This window comes from Elephantulus edwardii, unplaced genomic scaffold (genome assembly GCF_000299155.1).
Source record: "Elephantulus edwardii isolate Elephantulus edwardi_28Jun2011 unplaced genomic scaffold, EleEdw1.0 scaffold00385, whole genome shotgun sequence".
Taxonomy (NCBI): Eukaryota; Metazoa; Chordata; class Mammalia; order Macroscelidea; family Macroscelididae; genus Elephantulus; species Elephantulus edwardii.
The window spans coordinates 990,849-1,004,527 of NW_006400135.1; the positions used below are offsets into that span (position 1 = coordinate 990,849).

At 37.0% G+C, this 13,679-nt stretch overlaps 1 pseudogene; it reads right to left on the reverse strand.

Moving 5' to 3' along the window:
• Positions 1–831: 831 nt before the first annotated feature.
• LOC102874978 lies at positions 832–1,835 on the reverse strand (annotated as a pseudogene).
• Between the last annotated feature and the right edge of the window lie 11,844 nt (positions 1,836–13,679).

The window sequence follows — 13,679 nt, forward strand, 5'->3', positions numbered from 1 at the left end:
GGATGGTGAAGAGATTGAGATAGTTAACAGTTTTAATTTACTTGGCTCCACAGTCAACACTCTTGGTAACAGCAGCCAGGAAATCAGGAGACTAATTGCATTGGGAAAGTCGGCTATGAGGGACCTCTCAAGAGTCCTGAAGAGCAATGATGTCAGGCTGGAGACTAAGGTGCACCTGATCCGGGCTATAGTCTTCGCAATTATGTGCTGTGCATCAGAGAGTTGGACAGTGACTAGGGTTGATAGAGTATTGATGCCTTTGAGCTGTGGTGCTGGAGACGAGTGTTGAATATACCATGGACTGCTAGGAGAACAAACAGGTCTGTCCTGGAGAGGGTGAAGCCAGAGTGTTCCCTGGAGTCAATGATTTTGAAGCTTCACCTGACATATTTTGGGTATGTTGCAAGGAGGGACTGGTCCTTGGAGAGGGACATCATGTTTGGCAGAATGGAGGGGCGGTGAAGGAGAGGAAGACCTTTGATCAGATGGATCGATTCGGTGACTGGAGCGGTGGGAATAAGTGCTTTTGAAATTTCTAGGTTGGCACATGATAGAACAGTATTTAGAGCTCTTGGACATAGGGTCGCTATGAGTCGCAAGCGACTCGATGGCACATAACAACAACAACAGTGTACTTTATTGATGGTACATGACAAGATGGGTTCTTCAAGCCCCTCCTCTTTCTCAGGGGGATTTGATTGAAACTTGTGTCAAGGATGTGAGATTCTCAGTGTGTGGGAGGATCAAGTTGGGGCAAGGACTCCCCAGCAGCTGAGGGTCTCTCTGTCTCTCTTCTAGTGCTATTGCTGGGGCTGGTGGTCCAAGGGGCTCTTAGTCTTTGAAGACCATTTGAACCATCAGGTCAACCACCCGGTTGCTGTAGCCAAATTCATTGTCATACCAGGAAATGAGTTTGACAAAGTGGTTGTGCAGGGCAATACCAGCCCCAGCATCAAAGGTGGAAGAGTGTGTGTCACTATAAAGTCACAGGCGAAAACCTGGTCTTCAGTGTATCCCAGGATGTCTTTGAGGGGCCCTTCTGATGTCTGTTTTACTACTTTCTTGATGTCATCATATTTGGCAGCTTTCTCCAGACAGCAGGTCAAGTCCACAACTGACACACTGGGGGTGGGGACACGGAAAGCCATGCCAGTAAGTTTCCCATTAGTTCAGGGATGACCTTGCCCACAGTCTTGGCAGCACCAGTAGATGCACGAATGATGTTCTGGGTAGCTCCATGGCCATCGTGCCACAGTTTTCCAGAGGGGCCATCCACAGTCTTCTGGGTGGCAGTGATGGCATGGACTGTGGTCAAGAGTCCCTCTACAATGCCGAAGTTGTCATGGATGACCTTGGCCAGGGTAGCCAAGCAGTTAGTGGTGCAGGAGGCATTGCTGACAATCTTGAGAGAGTTGTCATACTTTTCATGTTTCATGCCCATCACAAACATGGGGACATTGGCAGAAGGAGCAGAGATGATTGATTACCCATTAGGCACCACTCTTCAAGTGAGCCCCAGCCTTCTCCAAGGTTGTGAAGACACCAGTGGACTGAACAACATACTCAGCACCAGCATCACCCCACTTGATGTTGGCGGGATTTCGCTCCTGGAAGATAGTGATAACTTTCCCATTGATCACCAGCTTCCCCTTCTCAGCCTTGGCAGTGCCGTTGAACTTGCCATGGGTAGAATCATATAGGAACATATAGACCACATAGTTGAGGTCAATGAAAGGATCATTGATGGTGACAACACCCACTTTGCCAGAGTGAAAAGCAGCCCTAGTGACCAGGCACCCAATGCGGTCAAATCGGTTTACTCCGACCTTCACCATCATGTCTCAGGGATGTTGGCCAGGCTGCACAAGCAGAGAGGGCAATCAGGATCGATGAGGAGCAGAGAGCCCATTCAAAAATTCTTACAGCAGTGCATCAACAGGGAATTTCTAGAATTTCAAGTTGTATTCAGGAGAGAACACAGAACAAAGGATATTCTTGTTGGTATCAGATGCTTCTTGGCTGAAAGTGTATAACACCAGAAAAACAATTCTCTATTTTTTTATTATACAAAATCACCCAACTATATGGATCATAACAAATTATAAATCACATTATAAAGAAGGATAATTTAAAAATACTTAATTGTGCTAATGAACCTGTATACATGCCAAGAGATCTTAACAAGACAGAGGATAATTCATAAGAATACTACCTGGCTGGAAATTAGGAAAAGGGTGTACTTTTTTCCTGGCCGTACACACACACACAAAATGTGTACTTTTCAAAAAAATGTGTACTTTTAATTCAGTCTGTATGTGGTTCAAAAAAACTAAATGAAAAACAATGTGACAGGAGAATTGTTGTTGTGTACAGTAGAATAGAAATGACCCATAGCCAACCTCTGATGAGTTTTAGAGACAGTTAATTGCATGGGAGGAGATTGCTCATCATTCTTTCATGGAGCAGGAAGGTGTACTCGAACGTTGTGCCTTTGGGATCACAACATAGCTTCTTGGTTTAGGCCAAAATAGAATATAACAACCTGTGATAAGCAGATGATAAAGATTTGCTTTCTGAAATTGAGGCGTACTTATTGCACTTATTGATTAAGCTCAAAAACTGTCTTCAGTATGGATTATAAAGCTCCTTACAATTGTACCAATAAAGAAGATCATGAAGAATGGATAAATGATTAAAACTGTCAAGAATTTCATTAATAACCATGGAAGTAGCAGTCCAGAAATCAAAGGACATATTGTTTTGGGCAAATCTTCTGGAAAATATGTCTTTAACATATGAAAAAGAAGATGTCACTTTGAGAACTAAAATGTGTTTGATCCAATCCGTGATGTTTTAGGTCATCTCATATGCATATGAAACATTTTAAGCAAGAATGAGGAAAACAGACTAAAGAATTAGAGTATTTGTGAAGAATACTAAATATGCTTCTAAAATAGTGGACAAATCTTTTTGAGGAAGTGAAAATAATATTTTTTTTTGGAAGAGAATGGTGAGATTTCATGTTCTGTGATTTGTACATGTTATTAGGAAAAGTCAGTCCCTGGAAAAAGACATCACATTTGGTATAGAAAAGAAGATTTATAGATTGAGTGACTGCAACAAAGGGCTTACACATAGCAATGATTTATAAAGAGGATGCGGGAGTAGGCAGTGTTTTGTCCTGTGGTTTGTATGGTCTCTATGAGTTGGAACCAACTTGAAAGGTCCATTAACAACCATCACCACAATGTATATGTTGCTATTATGTGACATCAAGTCACCTGTGACTCATAGTAACCTTATGTAAAATAGCTCTAAACTTCGTTCTATCCTGAGCCAGTCTCCCTGTCTCCGACACCCGACACGTCTACCCTCATTATCCCGGTAACTGTTTCAATCCATCTCTTCTGAGGTCTTCCTTTTCTATACTGTCCCTCCACCCTTTCAAGCATGATGCCCTTCTCTAGAGACTGATGCCTCCTGACCACAGTCCCAAAATATCAGAGACAGAGCTTCAAAAGCCTTGCCTCCAAGGAGCAGCCTGGTTTCATTCTCTCTAGGCTAAACCTATTATTCTCTTGAGAGTACATGATATGTTCAACATTTTTCTCCAGTTCCACACTCAAAGGCATCAATTCTTCTTGTGTTATCTTTGTCACTGACCTGCTCTCTGATGCATATCAAGTCATTTTGAAGACCAAGAATGGCCTGAATTAGCCATATTTTAGTCTCCAGATTGACATTATTGCTCTTCAGTACTTTTGAGAGGTCCCTGACAGTAGTCTTCCCCAGAGTAATTCTTTTGATTTCTTAACTGCTGCTGCCAAGAGTGTTCATAGTGAAGCCAAGCAAGCTGAAATAGTTAACCTCAATTTATTTTCCATTTATCATGGTTCTGCCAATTGGCCCAGTGGTGAGATCTTTATCTTTTTTATGTTAAGTTTCAGTGCATACTGAATACTGCATTCCTTGACTTTCTGCAGCAAACATTTCAGGTCCTCCTCAGTGTCTGTGAATATTGTTGTTTCATCTGCATAATATAGTTGGAGTCTTCCTTCAATCCTGGTGCCACATTCTTTCTCATAATGTCCAGCCTCCTGAACAATCTGTTCTGTATATAGATTGAAGAGATACAAAAACAAGATGCAGCCCTGGTGCACTCCTTTCCTGATTTTGAACTGTGCAATGTTTCCTTGCTCTGTTCTGATGACTGCTGCCTGGTCCAAGTATAGGTTTGGCATGAGCACAATCCAGTGTTCTTAGATTCCCATTCTTCTCAAGGTTTGCCACAATTGGTTGTGATCCACATATTCAAATGCCTTTACATAATTAACAAAAAACAGATAGCTATTCCTCTGATAATCTTTGTCTATAAAGTTTAAAACTACAGGTTCCTCTCAAAGGAAATCATGAAAATATTAAAATTTATATATACATTAATTTACCAGAGCTGATTCCATCTGCTTTATTATGTATGCTAGCTACTTGGGGATTTAATCATGTGCCTACGAGCATATGCTTTTCAGAACATATTTCAGTAAACATTTGGATGTTGTCATACTTATAAACCCTGGAGAGGAAGTAGATTCTACTATTTAAATTATATTTAGAATGTGATTGTATGCTTCAACATTTCCTTGAAAGATATACTTATAAAGATATATATATATATATATTTATAAAGATATATAAATCATCAATTAGTATACAAGTATATGGTTATTAGGATCCTCAGAAGAAACTACCCAGTAAGTTTGCTATGGTCTTTACTCTTGATTCTTATTACTTTGTGCATACTAATGATGTAATCAAGTACTTCACTTGAATTCAATGACATGTTGAAATATTCTGATGTCTGAAGGTAGTTTTATAATTGTTATAATATAAAAGTGATACCTGATACAACATCACTAAGATTATTATAAAAAATCAGACATATTTGTTGCTTTATAAATATAGTTACATCAACAGTATAAACTCTATGTTCTCATATTTTATGCACATTACTTTTTCACACTCTACACTTGTACCACATCTAAAACAGAATTTATTTAATAGGTGAATATTCAGTTTCTATGATGTACATACTTTTTACAATGCATTAATAAGAATATGTATTTCTGAAAAATTCATTTACACAACTGACCAAAGCAAGCATGATAAAGACTGGTAAACAAAATGACAGAGCAAAGAAAAGGGCTGAACAAATGCTTTACGACTAATCTAGAATTTTGAATGAAGATTCAGCATAGTCAGTAGACCATTATTGGGTGTGATAGAAAATCAAGAACTGTCACTTGTTGAACATTTTGTGGCGTAACATGATTCCTGGTAATGGATGCTATTATTGTTATTTGGTTCTGTTGAGTTGATACTCTCTTGTAATGTCTCTATGCCTGTGTGATGTCAAACAATAAGATTTCCAGGGAAAAAATGACAAAAATAGAGTTAACATTATAGAGTTTCACAAGTGGTAATAAGGACAGCACACATATGAAAAAAATCAAACAAAAACATAAAAAAAAACCCTACCAAACATAAGAAGGATCTCGAAACAAAGTATTGGCAAAAGGATCGTGTCAACAGAATGAAGGAGTTCAAATAAAGTTGAGAAAGAAGGACAGAACTCTGATGAGTCTGCTAACCAGATTGAAGCCTCAGTGGTGTGCTTCAAATCCGCCAGCCAGTCCAAGTGAAAAACAAGGGCATTCTCTTCCCACCAGGTTTACAGTTTGGGGTTTGGGTTGATTTTTTGTGTCTTTTGTTTTTTGGGTTTTTTTAACTCTTCTGGAGAGTCAGCTGAGTTGGTTCCAATTTAACAAGTTGAGGAGGGTATAAATTTAGGATTTAGATATACTGTCACATGAGAATCAGTCATAGCTCATCACCAGAGGTTATACATCCTTCTTGATTCATGACTACACAGCCTCCATATATGTGATGTGAAAGATGAGAAGTGTGGAAAGATTATGAACCAGATAATATTTAATATGGATATTAGGAACCAAGACACAAAAGGCAACATCTATTTTGTTCCTGTGAATGCAGCTTCTACAATGTTCACTCACTCCTCTGCAGAGGAAAGGACAGTCAGATTTGGTGTTTTGTGACACTACGGTAATAGTCTAGTGGGCACTAGGAATTTTTATAATAGAACTTTGCTGTTTCTGCTGTGTGTTGTTGAATCATAACCAACCCGTGGTTAACCTTCTAGTGAATTTTCAAAGACATTAAATTATGTGGAAGAACATTGTCTATCTTTATCTTGTAGAGTAATTGGTGGATTTGAACCGTGTGCCTTTGAGATTACAGCTCAGTTTCTCACCAATAGGCCATAAGATGTATTTTCTTTTTATTTTCGCCCTTAGATTTCCAAAACTAGATGCATTGCGATTCTTAATGAAGTATTACCACTTAGACAAACACAAAACAAAGCTGGATGTCTAGTTTTATTTTGGCAAAAGTAATGGACATGGAATTTTCTTCAGAATTAGCTAAATATAGTTTGTCTTCCTGAAATGATAAATTATAATCATAGGAATATCTAAATTTGGAATTGCATTACATTCTAAATATTTATTTTTTTTCTATATTCTTTTTTTTGAAAAATATATTTTGGTGGACAAAAGTTTGTATAAAATTAGATATTTAAAGTAAATTTATATAATCAATATAGTGCCTTTATTCCTGATATCTACTGTATTTTTATACAAATAACTTGTGTAATATACAGTTTTTCTTCAAAGTAGACAGTTCTTGCATTAGTTTCCTGTGCACAGTATGCTATATGGAAAAAAAACATGGTAACTATTAAAAAAGAGAAATGAATGAAATTATATCTGAAACTTTTTGACTTACATAATTCACAGGCAAAGCACTATTATCACAATTAGTATGATTATTTCTCATTTTTATGAAGAGAATAAAGCTCAATAAATGAAGCATTTTAAAAAAAAAAATCTATTTCCAAAAAGTAAATACTATATTTTCCTGACAGTAGTCACTGAAACAAAGTTTTACTATTATAGAGACAGTTTATAAACTTTCTCTTTAAAAACCTGATTTTTTTTCATAAAGTACAAATTAAAACTTCATAGCTTTTCTAGTGTAGCACTGCTTCCACAGCTTTTAACAGACTAGTCATTCTTTTGTTGTCTCAAACAAAGGCTCCTTATTCCATTTGTGCCAGATTGTTTTAAATGCTTCTCTTTCAAAATTTAGTTTTATCTCTAAGAGAAAGCATAGTTTTTATAGCACTTATTTACTAACAAGGAAGGATAGGGTTTTTTAACCTCTTTGAAGTTTACTTGCTAAGAAGTGACAGATTTCTGCTATTTCAACAAGGGGGAAATCTCATATATTATCACCTCACACTAGTCCAATATAAACTTGTTAATAACCCCAGTTTATGCATATTTACTATGAGATAAAGTGGTTAAAGAGACAGTACAACTTTGTTTTTAGGTAGTATATCTACGTTCTATGCTATGAAATTTAGCACTGATTATTCTGACTGACTGAGGCTTTAAGAATATAGGCCTGTGTGCCATTTAACCCCTACTACAAATTCTCCAAAACTCTTTTGGAGTCAGACATTTAATCTTGGTCAATGCTTCTGCAGAGTGCAAGATTGGAGTTGGAAACTATGAGGACAGTAGAAATAGCTATTGTTAACTGATAATCATTTCGTGAAGGAAAATGCTTCAGGACTAAACATAGGCCTTTGAAATATGATACTCTCTTGAAAGATGCAGCATGCTATTATAAAACAAAATAAAAGTCTACATTCCAGTGCCTCAGTACTGAAAAGGTGCTGATTTTAGGTTCTTAGCCATTTTTCTGCTCCTTCACTTGTTTCTTGTGCTTTCTAGTGTGAGATCTATTTTCCCTAAGAAAACTTTCTACTGGAATGAAACCCTGAGAACTCTTAAGTTCAGATGAATGATAATGAGTGTTGTCAAAGAGGCAGTAAAATTGAGTCCTTGGTTCTGGCGGCTGAGCTGAGAGCCACAGGAGTTAATTGTGTGAATGGTAATGAGACCAGGGAGGCAGCAGATGCTCGCGTGCCTTTACAATCCAAATCCCACCAACAGATTCCTCCCACAGAAACTTTGAGGGACATCTTGGCACCCTGGAGATGGGGATAGACCCAGCCATAGCCACATGCCACCTGCTAGACTTATTGTTAAAAAAAAAAAGAAGAAAAAGCCCATTACAATAACAAAGTTGTTTGCTATCTTTTGCAATGACTTTATGGCGCCAGTGCTATCATACCAGAGAAATTGAAGAAAATGGAACATCTGATTCTTTATAGAGATGCATTTTGCACCAAAACATGTTAACTTACCTGAATAGACTGAGGTTTAGAGTATGATGCATATTCTTCTGATAAGCCAGGCTGCCCTTTCCCTTATGACTTCCTGTCCCTCCAACCTTCAACTTTTTATCCCACACCAGGTATACAAATATCACATGCTTTAGATGACAGCAAGAAAGGAGATTTTTGTCTCTCCAGAAAAATCAGCAGAGGGGGGTAAAAATATATAGAGGTTGCAAATGTCTTTAAAAGCAATCATTCTGAAATAATGTCAGTCTTGACATGTTAAATGTCTTAACTAAAATGCTCTGTGAATGACCTGTTTTTCACTGTATTGTTTTCCAGTAATCATACAATTATTTTAATTTGACTAAAAAGTCCAGAATACACTGTTTTTGGAAAATAAACTATCAGAATAGAGGCAAGTAACACTAGGAAGGACTGTCACACACTAGTCGTTTTAAATCTGTGTGACAGTATTTTCCATATGGCAGTTTGAGATTGTCCAAGTTTGTGCAGAAGGGCACATAACTGGAGGATAGCAAGAAACTAAGAATTATATTATAAACTGTTTTACTTTTGAAGATTTTATGTATAAATATATATAATCTTTATCATGCATATCATTTATTATATGCACATAATAACACATAACAATATATATATATATATATATATATATATATATATATATATATATATATATATACACACACATACCTCACATAATGAAATTTAACTTTTATAATTAGGTTCTTTTCCTCTTTATTGTATATATAAAATAAACAAAAAGAATGAGAATGGTCTTAATTATGATTTTAGAAGTTAGTGTTCATTTTATAGTGCTCAAAAAATATTTTATTTGTTGTGTTTTCTACTGCCTCAGGAAAGAGGTTTGCTGTTCCTGTTTAGGTTGAACAAAAGCTGCTTAAATCCTCACTTTTTTGCTCAGCTAGTTGGTCTGTGTTATCATAAAAGCAGGGATTTCAAAATTAATTTTGAACAACCTTTGATGATCTTGCACTGGTGATACTGATTTTAGATGGAAAAATTTACATACTTTATAGGTTTGTATCATTATCATCAGTTCAGATTTAGGTTCTATAAACTGTGTGGTGTTGGATTGTTCTGTTTGTAAAGACTCAGGATTCTATAGTAAATAAAAACTGTGTCGTTTTTGTAACAATAAAATATATGCTTCTGACTTACTGAGAATTCAGATATGGATGCATGTGGGAGCAATATGTAAATGCCAGGCAAGCTGTTTATACTGGGATATGCTCCTGCATAATAATCATAATCTCACCCTAGTAGAAACCTTTTGAATTTAAAACATTTTAGAGCTATAGCAAAACATTAAAAGAAAAAAAAAATTAAAAGAACAAACCCACCAAACCCACAAATGTTATATTTGCTGATTATTTGTGAAACAGCTCATATATGTTTACAATTTTTGCAAATCAGGGATTTTTACAAATTAAACACTTGGTGAACTGCTCCAGGGAAGAAAAGGCAAAATCTTGAGATTTGCTTTTGTTACATTCTTATTACTGGAAGAATACTTTCAAAAAGTCCTATAGAGCCATTTTGTCTAAGAAAATTTGCATTAAGATGGTAGAGTATGTCAATATTATTTTCTCATGCTGTTAATTTGTGGTAAACTTTAAAAACATTTTTGCTGACTAATATGCATCAATTACAAGTGCATCTTAATATATAGACTCTTTTTTATAGTTCTTTGGATGGTTAAGTCCTATAGCTTTGACTAAACAAGATGAAATCTATTTACTTATCTACTAACCTTACATTTTCTTAATTTATTTCACAAGAACCATAGTCTCTTTCTTGTCAGTCTCAAAACTGCAATCAAAGTTGCAGATAGATTTTTAAAAATAAATAATAAAATCTCAAGTCTTTAAAAGTAGGCAGGATATCCAGGTGCACTTTTTATACCGTCCTGTCAAGTTTAAGATTAAATCCTTTGTGCCAAAAGACATTTTGGGAGAACACCTTTCTTTTTACCATGAAGACTGGAGATAGTGCAATGATCCAACATCAAAGAGCTATTGGGTGGGAAGTGAATTCCTTTGATCTCAGGTTAGTGTCTCTAGTACTTCATTATGTTACTCCTTTGCATCAGTGCTTTGGTTGGCTTTTGCTCAAACTTTGGGATGTTTCTGATTATAACAATAATAAGAATCTGGATGCTTGCTTTGCTTTTCTGTTTCCCACTGACTTTCTATTTGCACCTTTTAATCAATAGGCAACTCAATTTTGTTTCCTTCTAGGTGATCCTGAATCTCAGAGAAACATTACATTAATTTTAAAATATTATAATCAGCCCGGAGTCAGTAAAAGATCTCCACCTTCCCCTCTGTGGTCTTCCCCTACTCCTGGCCGGAAATTCCTGCAACTAACCGTATAAAAATGGTACTTTCCCAAGGCATCATCTAAAAGGACAAAATACCGTGGCTTTTTCAGGTGCATATTTCTCTACAAGGTATTTTATTTTGATGTAAGTTGATGTTCTTTTTCTGTAATTTCACATCTTTTGAAAAAAGTAAAGAATTTTAAAACAGATCATCCATCCTCTTTCCTTTTTAACACTGAATAAATAAGTAATTTTTGCTATACAGAAAACCTACGTAGGCACACGAATTCAATACCTGCTCTATTCTATCTTCACAGCTTTGCAGGGAGCTCTAGAGGCCTAGTAGTAAGAAGTGGTGCTGCAATTCTTAAGGTTGTTGTTGTTGTTGTTGTTATGTGCCATTGAGTCGTTTGCGACTCATAGCAACCCTATGCACAACAGCCCTAAACCCTGCCCTATCCTGTGCCAATCGCATGGCCTCTGACACACCCATCCCGATTACCCCAGTAACTGAAGCAATCCACCTCATAGAGGGTCTTCCCCTCCTGCGCTTTCCCTCCACCTTACCAAGCATGATGTCTCTCTCCAAGGACCTGTCTCTCCTTACAACATGTCCAAAATATGTCAGACGAAGCCCCAGAATCCTTGCTTCCAAGGAGTAGCCTGATTTAACTCTCTCCAGGATGAATCTGTTTGTTTTCTTGGCAGTCCTGGGTACATTCCATATTTTTCTCCAGCACCACAGCTCAAAGGCATTAATTCTCCTTCTATCTTCCCTACTCATTGTCCAAATCTCTGATGCATAACAAGTGATTGCAAAGACCATGGCCTGTATCAGGCGCACCTTAGTCTCAGAGAGACACCATTGCTCTTGAGTACTTTAGAGAAGTCCCTAACAGCAGACTTTCCCATAGTGTAAATCCACCCCTGCTCTGCGGGAGAAAGATGGTCAATCTCCTACGTGATTAATTACCACTGAAAACCTGCCCGAGGGTCAGCTATGGGTCAGTTCTAGCTCAACAATACACAACAACAAACAAACAAAAAACTCTATACTTAGCTGTACAAAATATTTACTTAAATATTATGAATTATCCTTTCTTTATACACAAAATGGAAGTAGGTTTGGTGCAACACACTACTTATTAACAGTCATATTGCACGCCACACTGTTGTCCAAACCTCAACAGTGTAGAACTTTGTTCAGCCCTATGTAGAGAATTCAAGCCAATCACCTGCCATTCATATGACAACTGAACAGTAAAGAATGATGAAAGATCTATGTCTTTGAGATGCAGAAGTGATTGAGAAGCGTGTTAAGTGGATCATGGACTACCAAAAGGACAAACAGATGTGTTTTGGAGAAAGTGTAGCCAGAGTGCTCCTTAGAGCTAAGAATAGTCAAGGTTTGTTTCTCAAACTTTGGGCATGTTGTTGGGAGGGGATTTTCCTTGGGAAGGGAGATCATGCTTGGAAAGGTGGAGAGTCAGAGAAGGAGAGGAACACCTCAACGAGATAGAATGGCACACTGGCTACTGCAATGACATCAAATATATCAGATATTATAAGGATGGCACAAATAGTGCATGGATGAGATCTGTTGTTCACAGGGTTGTTATGAGTCTTACTTGACTTAGCAACACAAAAGTATTTTAAAGCAGAAAACTATTCCTTTTTGTCTCGGGCTAAAATTTGAATTGAGTCTGTAACAAAACCAATTTCTTTTTCCTTGCTAAGGAAAGTCAAATTGCTTTCCTTAGTGTTTGCACCTTTTATGTCCCTAACAGCAGTGCGTGAGAGATTTGTTCTCCCCACACCCTTGCCAGCATTTGTTATTTGCTTTTCTGTTGAACTTTGCTTTTGATTCTGTGCTGAGATGATCTCATTGCTGTTTTGATTTGAATCACTCCAACAACTTGTGCACTAATGATCTTGTGCACTTCTTTTTGTCTTTGTTGACCATGCGAACACCATCATTAGTGAAGTGTTCATCCATGTTGTTAGCTAATTTTGTAACAGGATTATTTCCTTTTTTTTCTTGTTGAAGTTTTGGAATTTTCTATACACTGTAGGGATTAATCTCGTGTCAGATGTATCATTGTCAAATACCCCACCCCACCCCACCCCCCACCCCCCAGTAGATTCTATTTATTTTTTTTTTCCGTTGAGGAAATCTTCATATGTAACGAAAGATTTAATTTTCGGGAGTTCTCATTTAGTTTATCTTCAGTAGTCTGTGCATTTCCAGTTATATTTGATAGTCTATTTGTGCTATAAATTAGGGCTGCTAAGTTTGCCCCAATATTTTCTTTAAGGGTCTTTTAAGCTTTATGTTTTATGCCAAGGTCTTTTATTGATCTTGAGCTAGGTTTTTATCTATGGTGTGAAGTACAGGCCTTACATCAGTTTTCTGTAAAGAGATACACAGTTTTGCCAGCATGCCTTTGAACTATGGTGTTAGAAAAGAGTGCTGGATAGCCTATGGACTGATAAAAGAACCAACAGGTATGTCTTGGAGAAAGTGCAGCTTTATTGAATGCATTGCTAGGAAAGGTCACTCTTTGGAGAAGGACATCAAGGTTGGGAAATTGGGGGGACTGTGAATAAGAGGAAAACATGCAACTGAGCAGGTTGACACAGTGACTACAGCGATAGGCGCCAGTGTGTCATAGGTTAAAAGGACAGCACAAGATTAAACAGAGCTTGGAACTGTTGTTCATAGTGTTATTATGAGCCATACCCCACTTGATAACACCTAACCACCACAATGATATGTACAATGAGACATATTTTCTTTTTAAAAATGTGTGGAAGCTGTTTAGTTCATGTGTAGCTTGATAAAACAATTTGAAACACACATATTTCCAGAGATCAGATACATATTATATATATATATTGTTTGTTTTCTTGGCAGTCCTGGGTACATTCCATATTTTTCTCCAGCACCACAGCTCAAAGGCATTAATTCTCCTTCTATCTTCCCTACTCATT